The sequence below is a fragment of the Strix aluco genome, chromosome 3 (genome assembly GCF_031877795.1).
Source record: "Strix aluco isolate bStrAlu1 chromosome 3, bStrAlu1.hap1, whole genome shotgun sequence".
Taxonomy (NCBI): Eukaryota; Metazoa; Chordata; class Aves; order Strigiformes; family Strigidae; genus Strix; species Strix aluco.
The window spans coordinates 28,608,475-28,622,221 of record NC_133933.1 but is presented as its reverse complement, the minus strand read 5'-3'; the positions used below and the strand labels follow the sequence as shown (position 1 = coordinate 28,622,221).

Genomic DNA, 13,747 nt, shown 5'->3' with positions numbered 1-13,747 from the left:
AGCTTTTTGTTTTAAAATAAATACATAGCAACTGACTTTGCAAGTAATAATTCTCCAACAGAATTTACTTTGCAACAAGATGTCAAGAGTTACTGACCCCTTTCACACACTCACCTTTGGAAATGCAATTTCCTGTTACAAACTGATGTCCTGATCCTGCAAACCTCTACTCACATGAATGCTCTGGTTTGGTAAGCAGGGCTGCAAGTTACGCTGGCAGCAGTGGGGCCAGTAAGCATACGCCGGAGGCTTTGGGATGCAGTGCTCACCAACTGGACTTCCTGCCCAGAGCTTACAGTGCCAAGGTAAATAATTACGATACCACATTGGCAGATGTGTCAGAAGTATGAGGTATTAACTAGATTTACTACAGTCTTGAATAACTGAGTTGTAATTTTCCGCTCTCCTAGCACGTAACGTAACGATGCGAGGTGTGTTACAATGCCAGCATGTACCCAACTGCAACACTTAAGACTTTCATATCTGAGAATCCATGAGGATTGTATCGGCTTCTCTTGTGTAAGACTGAGCCCCTTTTGTCTAATTATGCTGCTCCATAACTACCTCCATGAACAGGTCTGAATTTAACCTAAGAAAGACTCAACTACCTATGCCTTATAGACTACTTGCTCAGAGGACATAAAACGCAGCTGTCATCATCATGATCCTAGCAGGACAAGAATAGAGTAATCCATGCTCAGTCTTACTAGACATGGCAATTTGGCATTCTTTTGTTTTTAATTTCTTTTGACCTCGCAGTTTGTCCTTGTAAAGTTCTTGCTGTTCATAAGCTAACACATCTGTGTTTAAACAGATTCAGTACACAAACTGCTTCCACATACTTGATAATGTCTTCTGCTTACACTTTCACCAGATCATCAGAACCACCATTCATTGCCATGTTTAAGTCAAGAAGAGCTGAAAGTATACAAATCACTGAAAATATACAAATCACTGAAAATATAATACGAAAGATTTGACACATAGTCTTTAAAGGCACATACAGACAAATACTGCAATAAAATAATGTAATTGATTCTAGTATTTCAAAGTCTCCTAAATACAAAGGGAACTTTTCATTGTCTGACACTTTTCTAACTCCTGAGAGATATAAACTGCAGAGGTAAAGCTTATGGCCCTGTCTAGACATACTTTTCCAATGCAAAATGCCACAACGGTTGTGGTGATACGCAAGACACGATGAAATTGTACATAGCCTGCAGTAAAACACATCACGTTTGGGAGACTGCAGATTAATGGTTTTCATCAGTTGATGGAACTATTCTTAAGTCACATACCTTCGATATTTTTTAAACTTAGTTTGCCTTTCCTATATTTCTCTGCCATCATAGAGATGAGGGATTCATTATGTTTAAAAAAAAAAAAAGCCAAAAAAAACCCCAGAACCCAAACATTTTAAGTTCTCCTCAATCTCTTTTCCTAAGAGGCAGAGGATTCACTGCATAAAGACTTAATAGAACACTCAACATTGACAACATCATCCAGAACAGGTTCTGCACTGCTTGGTGCACATTCCCTTCCGCTGCAATCAGCACTTGATACCCAGCACTATCAGTTTGTTACACTGATCAAATTCTTTTAGGTTTGACCCCTGTACACAAAGATCAGCACACACGCCAATAAAATATCCTCGCCGAGACAGCCGTGAAGGAAATCTAAGTCATCACACAAGCAGTTCCTATCCACACTGGTTCTCCATGAGATTAATTTAGCACCTTGCTTAAAGCATGTTGTGGAGAGCAGGTCTAACGATGTCTGATGAAACCTGGCATACAAAGCACTCAGCATGGGAAACTACATTGGACATCACACCTCAAGACAGCCATAGTTGGGGCAGGAATATACACGGGTGACTGAATATATGGCCTGTCAAATGCCTCAGGATAAAGCAAATGAAGCACATATCAAAGTACAGGTACAAAGGTCTGAAATATTGCAAAGGAGATCACTTTGTTCATGAAGGCCCCAAAACACTATACTGCCAAAACTATTTACTTAAAGGTCTCTGGATTGGTTTTATACTACTGTTTTACCAGATTCTTTGTTTAAAAATGTGCATAATAAGCAAGCCAAAAAAAGGAAAAACCCCAACTTTCCTAAAGTTGAGTAACCCAGCTCATCTTCACCCTTAATAGAGCTGCAGAAAAATAACAATTACTGGAGCTAATATCACACGGTTTTAATTTTTAAAATTTTATTATTTCAAACCACTATGAAGGAAGAGACCCATCTGATTACAAAACCAGAAACTTGTCTGTTCTTCTGTTGGAGACTTAGACCCTTCACTGAATGCTCTAGTGGACTCTCTAGTGTTATTTTAACATGGTCCCCACAAGAGAGCTACTATTCCTGAGAGACTAATACAATAAGTCACAGAGCTCATTATTGGGAAGTTTTTCCTGATAAACAAACTAGATTCTGCCTTAATCTTATAAAATTATTTTATGCATTGTATTACAAAAGGGTTTTTTTCAACATGTAAGTTTCAAATGTTATTTTATTTTCATTCCCATATTTTAACTTTTGTAAAAGGCACTCAACAAAACTAACACATTCTGCTCTCCAAACTGTGGCCACAGCGCTCTCAGGCTATGGCAAAAAGCCTTTTTAAGATAAACATGCACAAGTTTGTTTTTTTCATCCTAAGAAAATATCAGAATAATTGAGGATATCCTTCCCTGTCATTGTCATATCCTCTGTTGCTCTGTTTGATTGCAACATACAACATGAAGAAACAGAGAAATGCATTTTCTCTGATTCCAAGTAAAAAATAAATTAAATTACATTATAAATCCACACAACTAAGGAGAACAGAGAAAGCAAAATGAAGTGGTGTTTAACAGTTGTTATTTAATCTGAAGTTATCTGAATACCCCATTCAGTTAACAGATTTATTTGCTTGGAAGTTACTGTATTCTTGCAAGCTCACAGTCCTGCCACTCATGACTATTTCAGACTATTGCTCGGGGCAGGGGGGAAGGAAGTGCCAAATCTCACAGCTGTATGCAGAGAGTTAGTGGTACTTGTCAAGGACACTGAACACATAAAGCTAACACGAAAATTAAGCTACATGTTAACAAACTTCTCTTATAACGCAAGCTGAAAATACAAATGTAGGAAAGAAACCTTATGTAACATCAACAGAAGTTGACATTACTGACTAATAGAACAAAATGACTAATTGTCTCCCATGCACTCACCACTTGTCAGATGTTTTGACAGATTAATTAGTGCATGGGTGACAATCTTCATACCTAAGTCAGGTTCTAGGAAAAGTGTAAGAATATATCAGTCTCTCTGGATAAACCCATTTGTACATCAGAAGAAACAACCGGGCCATCATTAGACAAGGTTTAATGTTTTTTGAAAGCACATCCTACTCACATTAATCATTCACCCTTTCATCAGTGAAAAGTTATACATGCAAATGTATACTACAAAAACTCAGAGCTGTTCTGTGAGCAACTGTTTCAGGTCACTACACCAGCAACAAAGAACAAGAAGAGGAGCTAGAGCAAAACTAACATATAGCAACTAGAGAGCTCATAATCCAGGCTGCTGTATTCTCCTTGAATGTGCCTCCCTCCATTCCAGCTCCAGGAAAATGCTCAGCACTTCATAAGGTCAGATCCTGAGGTGGTATCAGTAATTCCCTTCCGAAACAACTGTCTCTCAATTACTGAACTGTAAATTTGCAGGAAGTGTGCCTTCCTGAATTTGCATATTTAAATGCATATGTTTATGACAATTTAGCAATTAAATACAAAAACCAGAAAAACTTCTGAGAAATGAACCAGCTACAGAGGGCAGGCTATGACCAAAGAAACCAAAATCTTCAGATATATGCCAGCTCTCCTCACCATACCATTTGCCTATTGCACCAAACCATTTCTTCTCCTCTTCCTTAGACTGTAATTCAAGACATGTATTGTGTCTTTTGCTATTTGTAAAGCACCCAGCACATTCTGCAATGCAGAAATGAATTAAAAAAATTAAATGAAATCTAACTCTTCATATGCAGAATTTTATTTATTTAAACACTTTTCTCTACATAACATTAAGTACTATGAAACATTAAACTGTGTAAAACCCTAAAATATGTAACAAGCAGAAATAACTTTCATCTTTTATTTCCAACTTTTCAGAAAGAAAGTTAATTTAAAAAAAAAATGGAAGTGAAATCTACTAGAAAGGAACATACTTAATGTTTGGATGCTAAATACTAACCTGCCTCAATAATCCTCTCCTGCATATATTTTAGTTCTATTTTGTGAAGGAAATTTCCAACTATGCACAAACACATTTTGGGGCACCAAGCTACCAAAAGGGACACAGACACATGGAAGAAAACTTGCAAGAAAGCCATGTCATTGCCTTTCTCTGTTCTCAGAAAGAACCACAACAAAGTGGGAAGCAACAGCACCTAAGTATCAATACTGTGATTTAGCTTCCTCTGCTATCACAGATTCCAAAACACAGTCTTGGCAAAGGTGCAAGGAATCACAGGACCTTTACTCAAATATATCTACATGAGCTGTTTTATTCACAAACTTGCCCTGTCCACCTTCTGTTCTGAAGCTACGAGAACTCTGAATCTCTGTTAATATTTGTGTCTACCAGCAAAAGACTGCATCAGCCATCCCCTTAAGATAGCAGCCAAGTTCTTTATCTGGTAAGCTGACCAAAGCGTTTTCCTAAACAGACTGAATCTTCACAACACTATGAAGAATGTAAATAGACACCAATCCTACTGAGTAGCTCTTAAAGTATGCCAACCAAAGGAAAAAAAACACATCAACAAACGATCATTTCAGATGCCTGTTTTCCAAGACCTTTGAAATAAATTCCCATTACCCCCAAAGCTCATCAGGGTTCTTCCTCCTGAGGCAGGTCTCTTCACATTGAGCGTGTCAGAAAACTCTTAAGGGAGAAGTCATATTTTCTCAGAAATCTCTCTTTTCTGTATTTGGGGTAGGACTTTCAAGGCCTGCTCACACTGAAGGCATCAGAAGTTTTACTCTACCTCAGCACAAGATAAAACAGGCCACTGGATATATTGCTTTTCCCTCTCCTCTCCCTCTGTCCTGGTAAACAACAGGCACAAAGTTTTGTGTAGAAATCCCTTTATACATTGTCTCACTTTTAAAGCACCTCAGATAAGCACTGCATATCACATATGCGGAAAATGGAGGGTTTCCACTATCAACGGGATTCAGTTTTGCACTGAAAGAACGAAAGTGTTGAGGGAAGGGGTCGAAATAAAAATGGCACGTAGCTGTAGACATCAAAAATGGGATCTGGCTTCTATTAGGTGAATCTCTGATTGGCAAAGACCCCTGATTTTGCCCAGGCTTGTCAAAAAACCTAGCTTAATTATCATCATCAATAAAAAGCTAAAGGCATTTTATCTACAAGGTAGTGAATGCCTCTTCTCAAAAGAGGGAGTTCCATGATAAGAGCTAATCTAAAAAACCTAAGGAATGCAAACTATTTTCTCAGTTGTAAAAACAAGAAAGAATTGCACAAACACAAGTTAAAACAACTACTGGTAACCTTGCGCTTCTCCTACACCACCAAATTCTGGGCTAAGGCCCTACCCAGTGTCCTTCGGGTAGCTATGCTTTGAACAAGCCCAATGTTCAGAGGATGAAGTCCCAAAAAGGGCATTACTTTTATGCATCTTCACAAATGTGGGCCTTCCCATTAACCTGATTTTCCGAGTTCACAAAAGCAGTGCAAGGCTACCTTCAAAACAGCTTCAGCCTTTTCAACAGGGACATCTGAAAATCAGTACACATTTTACTTTGTAGAGAGCTGCCAGGCAGCCTGTTAGACAGCTCATTCTGGTTGGTCAGACCACCTAAAAGTTACAAAAGACTTTGCTTTTTATACTTTGGGTTATAGTATAGTTTTCTGAAACTTCTACAGACAAAGCTTGACTGTGTTATACCCTACATACACTAATCTGTTAACATGAGGTGTTGATTATTAGATCAGTCACAGTGCCTGCTACTAAATCAATTTTTTTCCCCACTTTCTCTTCTGCAACAGATTAACATTTGCAGTCTATAGATGTGCAAAAATTCCATGGTGTTGGTACACTATTGCTTTGACAATATTTTCTTTGAAACACCCTCTAAGTCACAGAAGATCTAGTTACCTCCAGAAACTGGTCCACCTATTTGTCACAGTCAGACATACAACTATCATTCTGTTAAAGAGTTAAAAAAATATTTGGATTAACTACACAAATTACAAAATATTCCTTGTCCATTGAAAGACTTACTAGAAATCCTTGATCATCATAACCAATTTATTAATAATAGATACCAATGCTAACTGCCTTTTAAATGAAGCCTAACCATCAATTCTGTTCTCTACACCAGCCCAGGCCGCAGCAGACCATGCCTCAGTAAATTAAACCATCTTACTTTATTGTGTTGAAGTCCAATACATACTTTCTATGAAGCCTGAACATATATTAAAAAAAAAAATCTTTCAATTCCACCTGCATTAGTATTTAATTAAAGCCACCATCATTCACGGTACAACACAGAAATTAAATTGCTATTTTGGGTCAAATCATCAGCCTGATAACCTGTTTCTAACAGCAGCTTACCCTATGTCCTCCAGAAGAAAACATGTGAAATATCACAGCAGACACTAACAGCATGATCTGTTCTAAGGTAAACTTCTTAATCCCCGTCAATACTGTTGATTTATCCCTAGAGCATCACATTTAACATACCTTTGGCTGTAGTTGTGACAGTTCCTCCCATCCCTAGGAACAGTTCACTTTTCTTTTTCATCCTACCAGCATATACAGACCATCTTGGTCTGTATGCTTTCCTTCAGCTGGAAGTATGGCAATTACTTGTTTGGTTTTTTTAAAATGGTGATTTAGGGCTAGTATATACATTTTCTTTCAAACTACTTCCTATAACTAGTCATTGTATCAAAAAGTAATGAAATTATTACTAATTAATGGTCAAACATTACTTTGCACATATGTATCCTACCTCCTCTAACTGACCTCTTTGAAACAAAGCTACACTAATCTTTTCAGTTCAACTTCATATGAATATCTTCCAATCTCTCCTCTTTGATAGGAGATCACAAATTGATTATTCCAGGTGAATCTGAGCACCAGTTTAATAATATCCTCTGTGTTATTAACACAGCATTGAACAATGACTGTGGCATTTTTTTCTGCCCAATGCTAAGCACAAGGAGGGTGCACAAGTTCAAATAAAAAATTTTTGAAATCTTCCTCCCCACCTTAATAAATATAGGTAATTTACAATCCAGTAACATGAACGAGTAATTTGATTATTCCCTCTAACGTGCATATTCTTGAATTTATCAACATCATCTGCTATGCTTTCCTTTTACCCATGCATATTCTTGAATTTATCAACATCATCTGCTATGCTTCCCTTTTACCCAGCTTTCTTGGATACCCTTTACAATTTCTCAGTCTTCTTCAGTCTTGCCTAATCCAAATACTTTTGCATCATTAGCAAGTTTTGGCACACCATCATTCATCTAGTTTATTAGATCACCAACATACACGTTCACCACCCTCTTTTCAGAGTTGTTTCTACATCACATGGTAATTTAAGGTTTACATTGTTACTGACAAAAAAATAAAGTAGTCTTAGTCATAAGAAAAAGTACACTCTTTGAGAACTAGAAAGCAGAGCTGCAGTTTCCAAAAGACTTACTTGGTTTTAAGCAAAGCTCAGTATCTAAACTCTTCACATGAGCAGAATGCAAGAAGCCACCATGTCTACAGGACATCAGAGGTGGGCTGTAGGTCCTTGTTTTCTTCTTCCCAGGACATCACCCATCCAACATGCAACATACCTGACTCCCTCCAGAAAAATCCTTTGGTTAGAAATCCTTCGTAATGTTACCTAAATTTATGGTTAATTAGTGCTAAGTCTATAGTGCCTTAGGTATTTTCAGAAGTGGCTCATATATAGTTGACTATAATATGCACAACTGCTTATTAGGGCAGCAATGATGGGGGGGAAATATATTTTAAAACAAATACACACATTCCTTTTACATGCTTTGTGCTGCATCATAGTCTCACGTCCTTAATTCCAGATGGCACTTTTAGCACTGATTTACTGACCTTGAGAAGCACTTTAAAGAGCAATCTTAAAGCCTTCTTTACTTTCCTCTGCATCTAAAGGCAAAAATACCAATCAACATCATTCAGATGGCAAGGCATTGCATTTGCATTGTTACATTACCTTTATTTGACCACAATCTAATCTTGCAAATCCACTAAAACTAGGCCAAATTTCATTATATTATGCATGGACACTGAAAGCTGAAGACAGTGAAATTAAAATGCTCTTAATGCTTCAAACCTTCACACGAAATCATCCTTGAATTCCATAAATTTGCTTTAACAATGTATTTCATTATATGGTAACAAGTAAAAAACAACAGATTTAGCTAGTGAAAATCATTCTCATTAATTCAAAAGAAAAATAGCTCAACTGTGCTATCTTAAAGAAATCAGTAAAACCCATACTAAGCTTTCTTGACTAACAAAGGACCAGCTGTGAATAAACAGATTAAAATTACCTAAAGGTTTATTTGAACAGAAGAGGTGCAAGCAGAAGAAAAAGATAGTATGTACGCATTTAACAAGGAAATCCAAATCTGATTTTCATCTAAAAAAATAACATCAATAACAATTTTGATTCCCCACATATTTAAGATAAGCTGTACCTTGTTCTATCTTTTAGTTTAAAAATTTTCAGCATGCTCCAATTTTGTGTTCTGGTTGCTTATCATTACAAAACCAGACGTTTCAATCATAAGATCCATTGTGTCAGGTGGCTTTACAGCCACAAAAACAAACCAAAACAAAATACTATCCCCCAAAACTGGATAGTCAAGCCAAATACTACCAAGAGACAGAAAAAAAGAAAATAGCCATCCCAATAACACACTCAACCCAAAAATAAAGATATAGTGTTACTGCCTCAAAATCACACTATTTCACAAAAGAGATGAAGAACAAGTCTGCAAAACCTCCAGAAATTGATAAAGCACCTAACTGTCAGCTTTTGGACACTTGGACATTCAACTCATTGATCTTTTCACATTCCAGAGTTCTCCTCGCTCCCTCCTACAGGCCAGAGGAAAGAGGGAAGAGTCACGGACTGCAGTTCCTGCTCCCGGGGCTATTTCCACATTTGTGAGGAGCCCTATTCCTTCAGAGCGTGTGAGATGTCTCCTTATAGATCACCTCCTCAGCTCCAAGTGCACGGCAAGCCAAAGGCCTTCGGCAGAAGATGGACACCTACACAGGACAGGCTACACTTGCTCTGGACGCGGACCAGATCCAGCACAACCAGAGGAAGCTACGAGTGCCCACTGAGATCTGTGGTCTCCTGCAGTAGGTGTGCAGTGGAACCCAAACCATACTTTTATCATGACCTTGGGCTTCAGCTCAGGTCTACCTCAGTTCCTTTAGGATCTAGTCTTTATTTTTTATTTTTGAATATATTTTTTAAAACCATCTAAGAGGTAGAGTCAGCAGCTTCCACAGAGTATAGAGAACCTGTAGATTTAAAAAAATGGAACCAGACCTTTTCACATAAAATTTCAGAGAATCTTATGCAGAGGCATACTCCTCACAGGAGGAACATCTACAGGGTAATGGTTTGTTTTCACAGACCAGGAGCTGTTCCAGTGGAACTCCACAAAGCTTAATAGGCCAAGACACACTGCACTTCACGAGGGACTTAGACATAAAAAGAATTTTATGGCATCTGCTCAGCATAAAAGTTAAGCCTTTATTGAAATCTTCTTGTAATTGAGCTGGATGCACACGCACAACTATATTGCATACTAAGTATTATAGCCTGGCTCCTGCAAAGACTTGTATACTTGTTTATTATTATGTATATAAAAGAAATTCCGTGATTTCAAAAGCACTATTCATGAATGTGAATTTAAGCACATGGGTGGGTCTTTGCAGGACTAGGACACATATGCTACCAAGCAGCACTGCCTGCTAAAAACTTCTTACCTTTGTATACTACCAGCAGTCTATAAAACCCCCTCAGCTGACTAACCCTTGCAACAGAGGACTTGCTTCCAGCTGAGGAGCTGGAGTTCAAGTACACTTTTCACACTGCATATATCTCTACTAAACTTAAATCCAGATTCAAATGAGCTACTGAAGTAACATTTAACCAAATACAGCCTCACTGGTTATGAAGAGAAACAGAATGAAGAGCAGCCCCTCTGGCTGTAGTGGTACAAAAGAAACACAAAAAAAGGAAACCATAGAGTGACCAGAAGTATGCAGACAATTCTTTTTTTTATATTAAATACTTTCTCCGAGATTGAAGGAGCCACTGGCGGCCAAGGCAATTTGCTAAGTGTACAAAAGCAGATGTATTTCACAGAAAGCCATTCTATACCTAAGTTACGATAACTGACTCACAAGCTTCTGCTGGACAAGAAAGACCAGGAGAAAAGTCAGTCATTAGTATTAACATTGGTTGCTAATTAACCCTCATGAACAACACTGCACCAAAGCTACTTCTGCTACTATTACAGAAACATTTAAAAGACACATTTAAAACTGTAAGTATAATGTATATAAAAAGCTCAATTTGCTCAGTACAGACATCAGTCCTACAGCCCTTGCTCTGGCCTTAATCTGCACCACCAGACCCTCTGAGGTTGCAGAGACAGTTGTGCTTTCAAGCTTCTCGCACACAAATGCAGTGGTGGAATTGATGACCACAAGCTCTGCCACAGATTTTGGGGACTACCTGTTAGCCGATGGGCTGTGCTTCAAACCGTAAGTTTGCAAAGCTCCCAACCTTCGTATCACGACCATTAGATACACACAAGTGCCCTCTGCCTGTAAGCAACTCTGGCACAGCCTCCTACAGAAACCAAAAAAAAGTTCAAGAAAGTACTGCCAATAACAGAACAGGGCCTAGAGCTTATTTGCATTACTATAATATCAACACACGCTTTATTTTACACCACGTAACAAGTACTAGATGTCAGCTACAGGCCCCCCAGAGGGCAAGAGCAAAAGCTGTATAATCTGTATTTTCTCACTCATATTTGATGGGACTTTCTCAGGTGGATAACCAGAGAGCTCTCCCCAAAAAGACCTGACTACCTTCTTGCATGATATGGAGGTTGGCAGGTGGCGACTTGTGATTTGGGGGGAGCCATTTTACATGCATATTTTTCCAGACGCTAAAGAGCTTGAGCATATAACAGGGCTTTCAGAATAACCAAACCCAGTAGTGATTATCTTCATAGAGTTTTAAGAAAAAAGAACTGGCTTCTGGTAAAAGTATGTCCTTCAGCTATGGTTTCAGGCTACATGCCAAAAATCCCAGAAAACATTCTGGGCAACAACATAGTGAATCTGAGTCTCTACCGGTCACTGTCTGTTCCCACCTTGTTAAAGTTACAAACTGCCAAAGAGTTGCTTATAATGGAAACATATGATTATTTTATGCAAATCTAGAGATAAAACGTTCTCGATAGGCAAGCTCCAGTGCACATTATATCCCCATACCACACATGCATTATGTAACGCTCGTCCCAAATACACTCCAATAAAGAGAGTTAGTTTGGGATCTTAAGAATTCATTGACTTTGCCACATCAGAAATGAGAGCAGATGTCATTCTCCCCTGCTTCGCTGCGATCTCTTCTGCACAGCTCGGCGTTAACATATCTGCTGAAGACGACCGGCCAGTTTAGGCTTGACTGTACCTAACAAAGGAGGAGGTAAACCCCTGGGCGGGGGGAGACAAACACAGGCATGCCGCGGTGTAAATACGAGCAGCCCAGCCGAGCGCCCTGCCCGCGCCCGGCTCTTTACAAATACCTCTCGATTATCCAAACGCCACGTTATCTGGGTGCCTAGCAGATTAAATTCCCAGGCTGGACCGACCGTCCGAGGCTTGTTTATCGCAGGTCACCGACTGGCGTTTGTAACCCAAGCTTAGCTATTTTCGTAACGTCCAAACCGCAGCGCATACTGGAACTGCCCGTTGCGGGGCACAGCGAGCCTGACGCAAATGCTGCCCGTGGCGCCCACGGACTCGGGCTGTCCCAAAGTCAGCGCGGGTGGGGGCCGAGGGGCGCGGGGACGCGCCCCAGCCCCAACTCGAGCGAACTCGGCGGCGGCTCCTTACCTGCTGCTGGGCTCCGGCTTTGTGCGCTCCCGCGGGAGGCGGCTGCCCCGGCCCGGGCGGCGGCGGCTCCCGCGGGACCCGCAGCGGGCGGGGAGGGCGGCGGGCCGCTCCCCGGGGGCGCTGGGGAAGGGAGACCCGCTCCCGCCGCCCCGGCCCGGCCACCGCGGGGAACTTCGGCGGGGCGGCCGACAGCTGGGGCCGCCCGGCGGCGGCGGCGCGGGGGGCCGGGGCGCCCTGAACTCCTGCTGCCGCCCGTGGGGTGCGGGAAGGAGGGAGGCAGGGCGGGAGGGAGGGGACTGGTGTCCCGCGGGGGCGAGCGGGGCCGGCGGGCGGGCGAGCCGGAGGCGGCGGGGCCGGGGCCGGGCTGGGGCCGGGGCGGCGCGGGGAGTCACGGCCCAGGAATGCCAGGAATGTGGGGCGGCCGCTGCGGCCGCGGGGCCCGGAGACGTCGGGGACGCGACTTGGGATTTCTTTTCTCTCTCTGTTTTTTCTTTTTTTTTTTTTTTAAACTATTCTTCCCCCCCTCCCCAAGGAAGGAGGAGGGCTGAAACCCACCCCGCGGAGGAGGGAAAAGGAGGGAGGAAGAGGAGGGCACAGGCTCCTGCCAATCCGGGCGGGTGCCGGCCGCCGCGCTCCCGAGGAGAGCAGAGCTGCCAGGCGCGGGGCGCCCTCCCCTCCACCCCCCTCCCCTCCGCCTCCTCCCACCCCCCGCCGGGGCGAACCGGCCCCTTCCCCGCCCCTCCCGCCGCGCGTGTCGGCGCGGGGCCCGGGCCGGTCGCGACCCGCCGTGGGGCTGCGCGCACGTGTCGGGGAGGGAGCGGGGGGGGGGGGGGGGGGTGGGCGCGCTGCGGTGGCCCGGCCCGGGGCGGGGTGGGGGGGGGCACCCCCAGAAGGACTCGGGGTGCGGAGCGGCGCTGGGGCAGCCTTGGCACGCGTGGGGTTGGAGCCCCTGCGTTCCTTCCCCCTTCCAGCCCCCCCCCCCCCCCCAGTAGGTAGGCAGGGTGCCCCCCTGTCGCCCCTCTTCTGCCCCCCCGTGACCCGCCATTCATCTCCCTCCGTCTCGCCTTACGGCACCGTTTCTTCTCCCGCCCTCCCTACCTTCGCTCCTCCTGCTTGTTCCCACTCGAGCCCTTTGGCTCTGCCGCTGGCGGCGTGACCTCCGCCGCCAGAATGGGCGGTGATCGGATAGCGGGAACCCCCCCACCCGGGTGCCGCCGCCACGCACGCGCCTCGCGGGAAAACCGGCCGGAGAAAACCGGGAGTTGGTGTGAGAGGCGGCGGCTGGCGCGGGGGAGGTGCGGGAAAGCCCTCCCGATGCTGCGGGAAGCCAGGAGCACCCTCAGGGGTCGGTGTTGGATGGATGGCCCCAGACCCGGGAGGCTTAAGAACGGTGGGAGTATAAGAAAACGCCCAGGTGCTCTCGCGTGTCACAGCTGATGGACAGCTTGCAAAATTGTTTTGGCCTTAGACTACATTTATCTGAAGTTATCTACCTTCCGAAAAGTGTATACAAATACTTTT

At 42.9% G+C, this 13,747-nt stretch overlaps 1 protein-coding gene across 1 annotated transcript in view; it reads right to left on the bottom strand.

Moving 5' to 3' along the window:
• PTPN14 (protein tyrosine phosphatase non-receptor type 14) overlaps window positions 1-12,251 on the bottom strand; it is a 120,917-nt gene extending 108,666 nt beyond the window's left edge. The window contains exons 1-2 of the mRNA XM_074817916.1: window positions 12,227-12,251; window positions 8,162-8,215 (exon numbers count right to left, since the gene is read on the bottom strand). The gene's annotated coding sequence lies outside the window, so the exon portion shown is untranslated. The remainder of the gene's footprint in view (window positions 1-8,161; window positions 8,216-12,226) is intronic.
• Window positions 12,252-13,747: the final 1,496 nt, after the last annotated feature.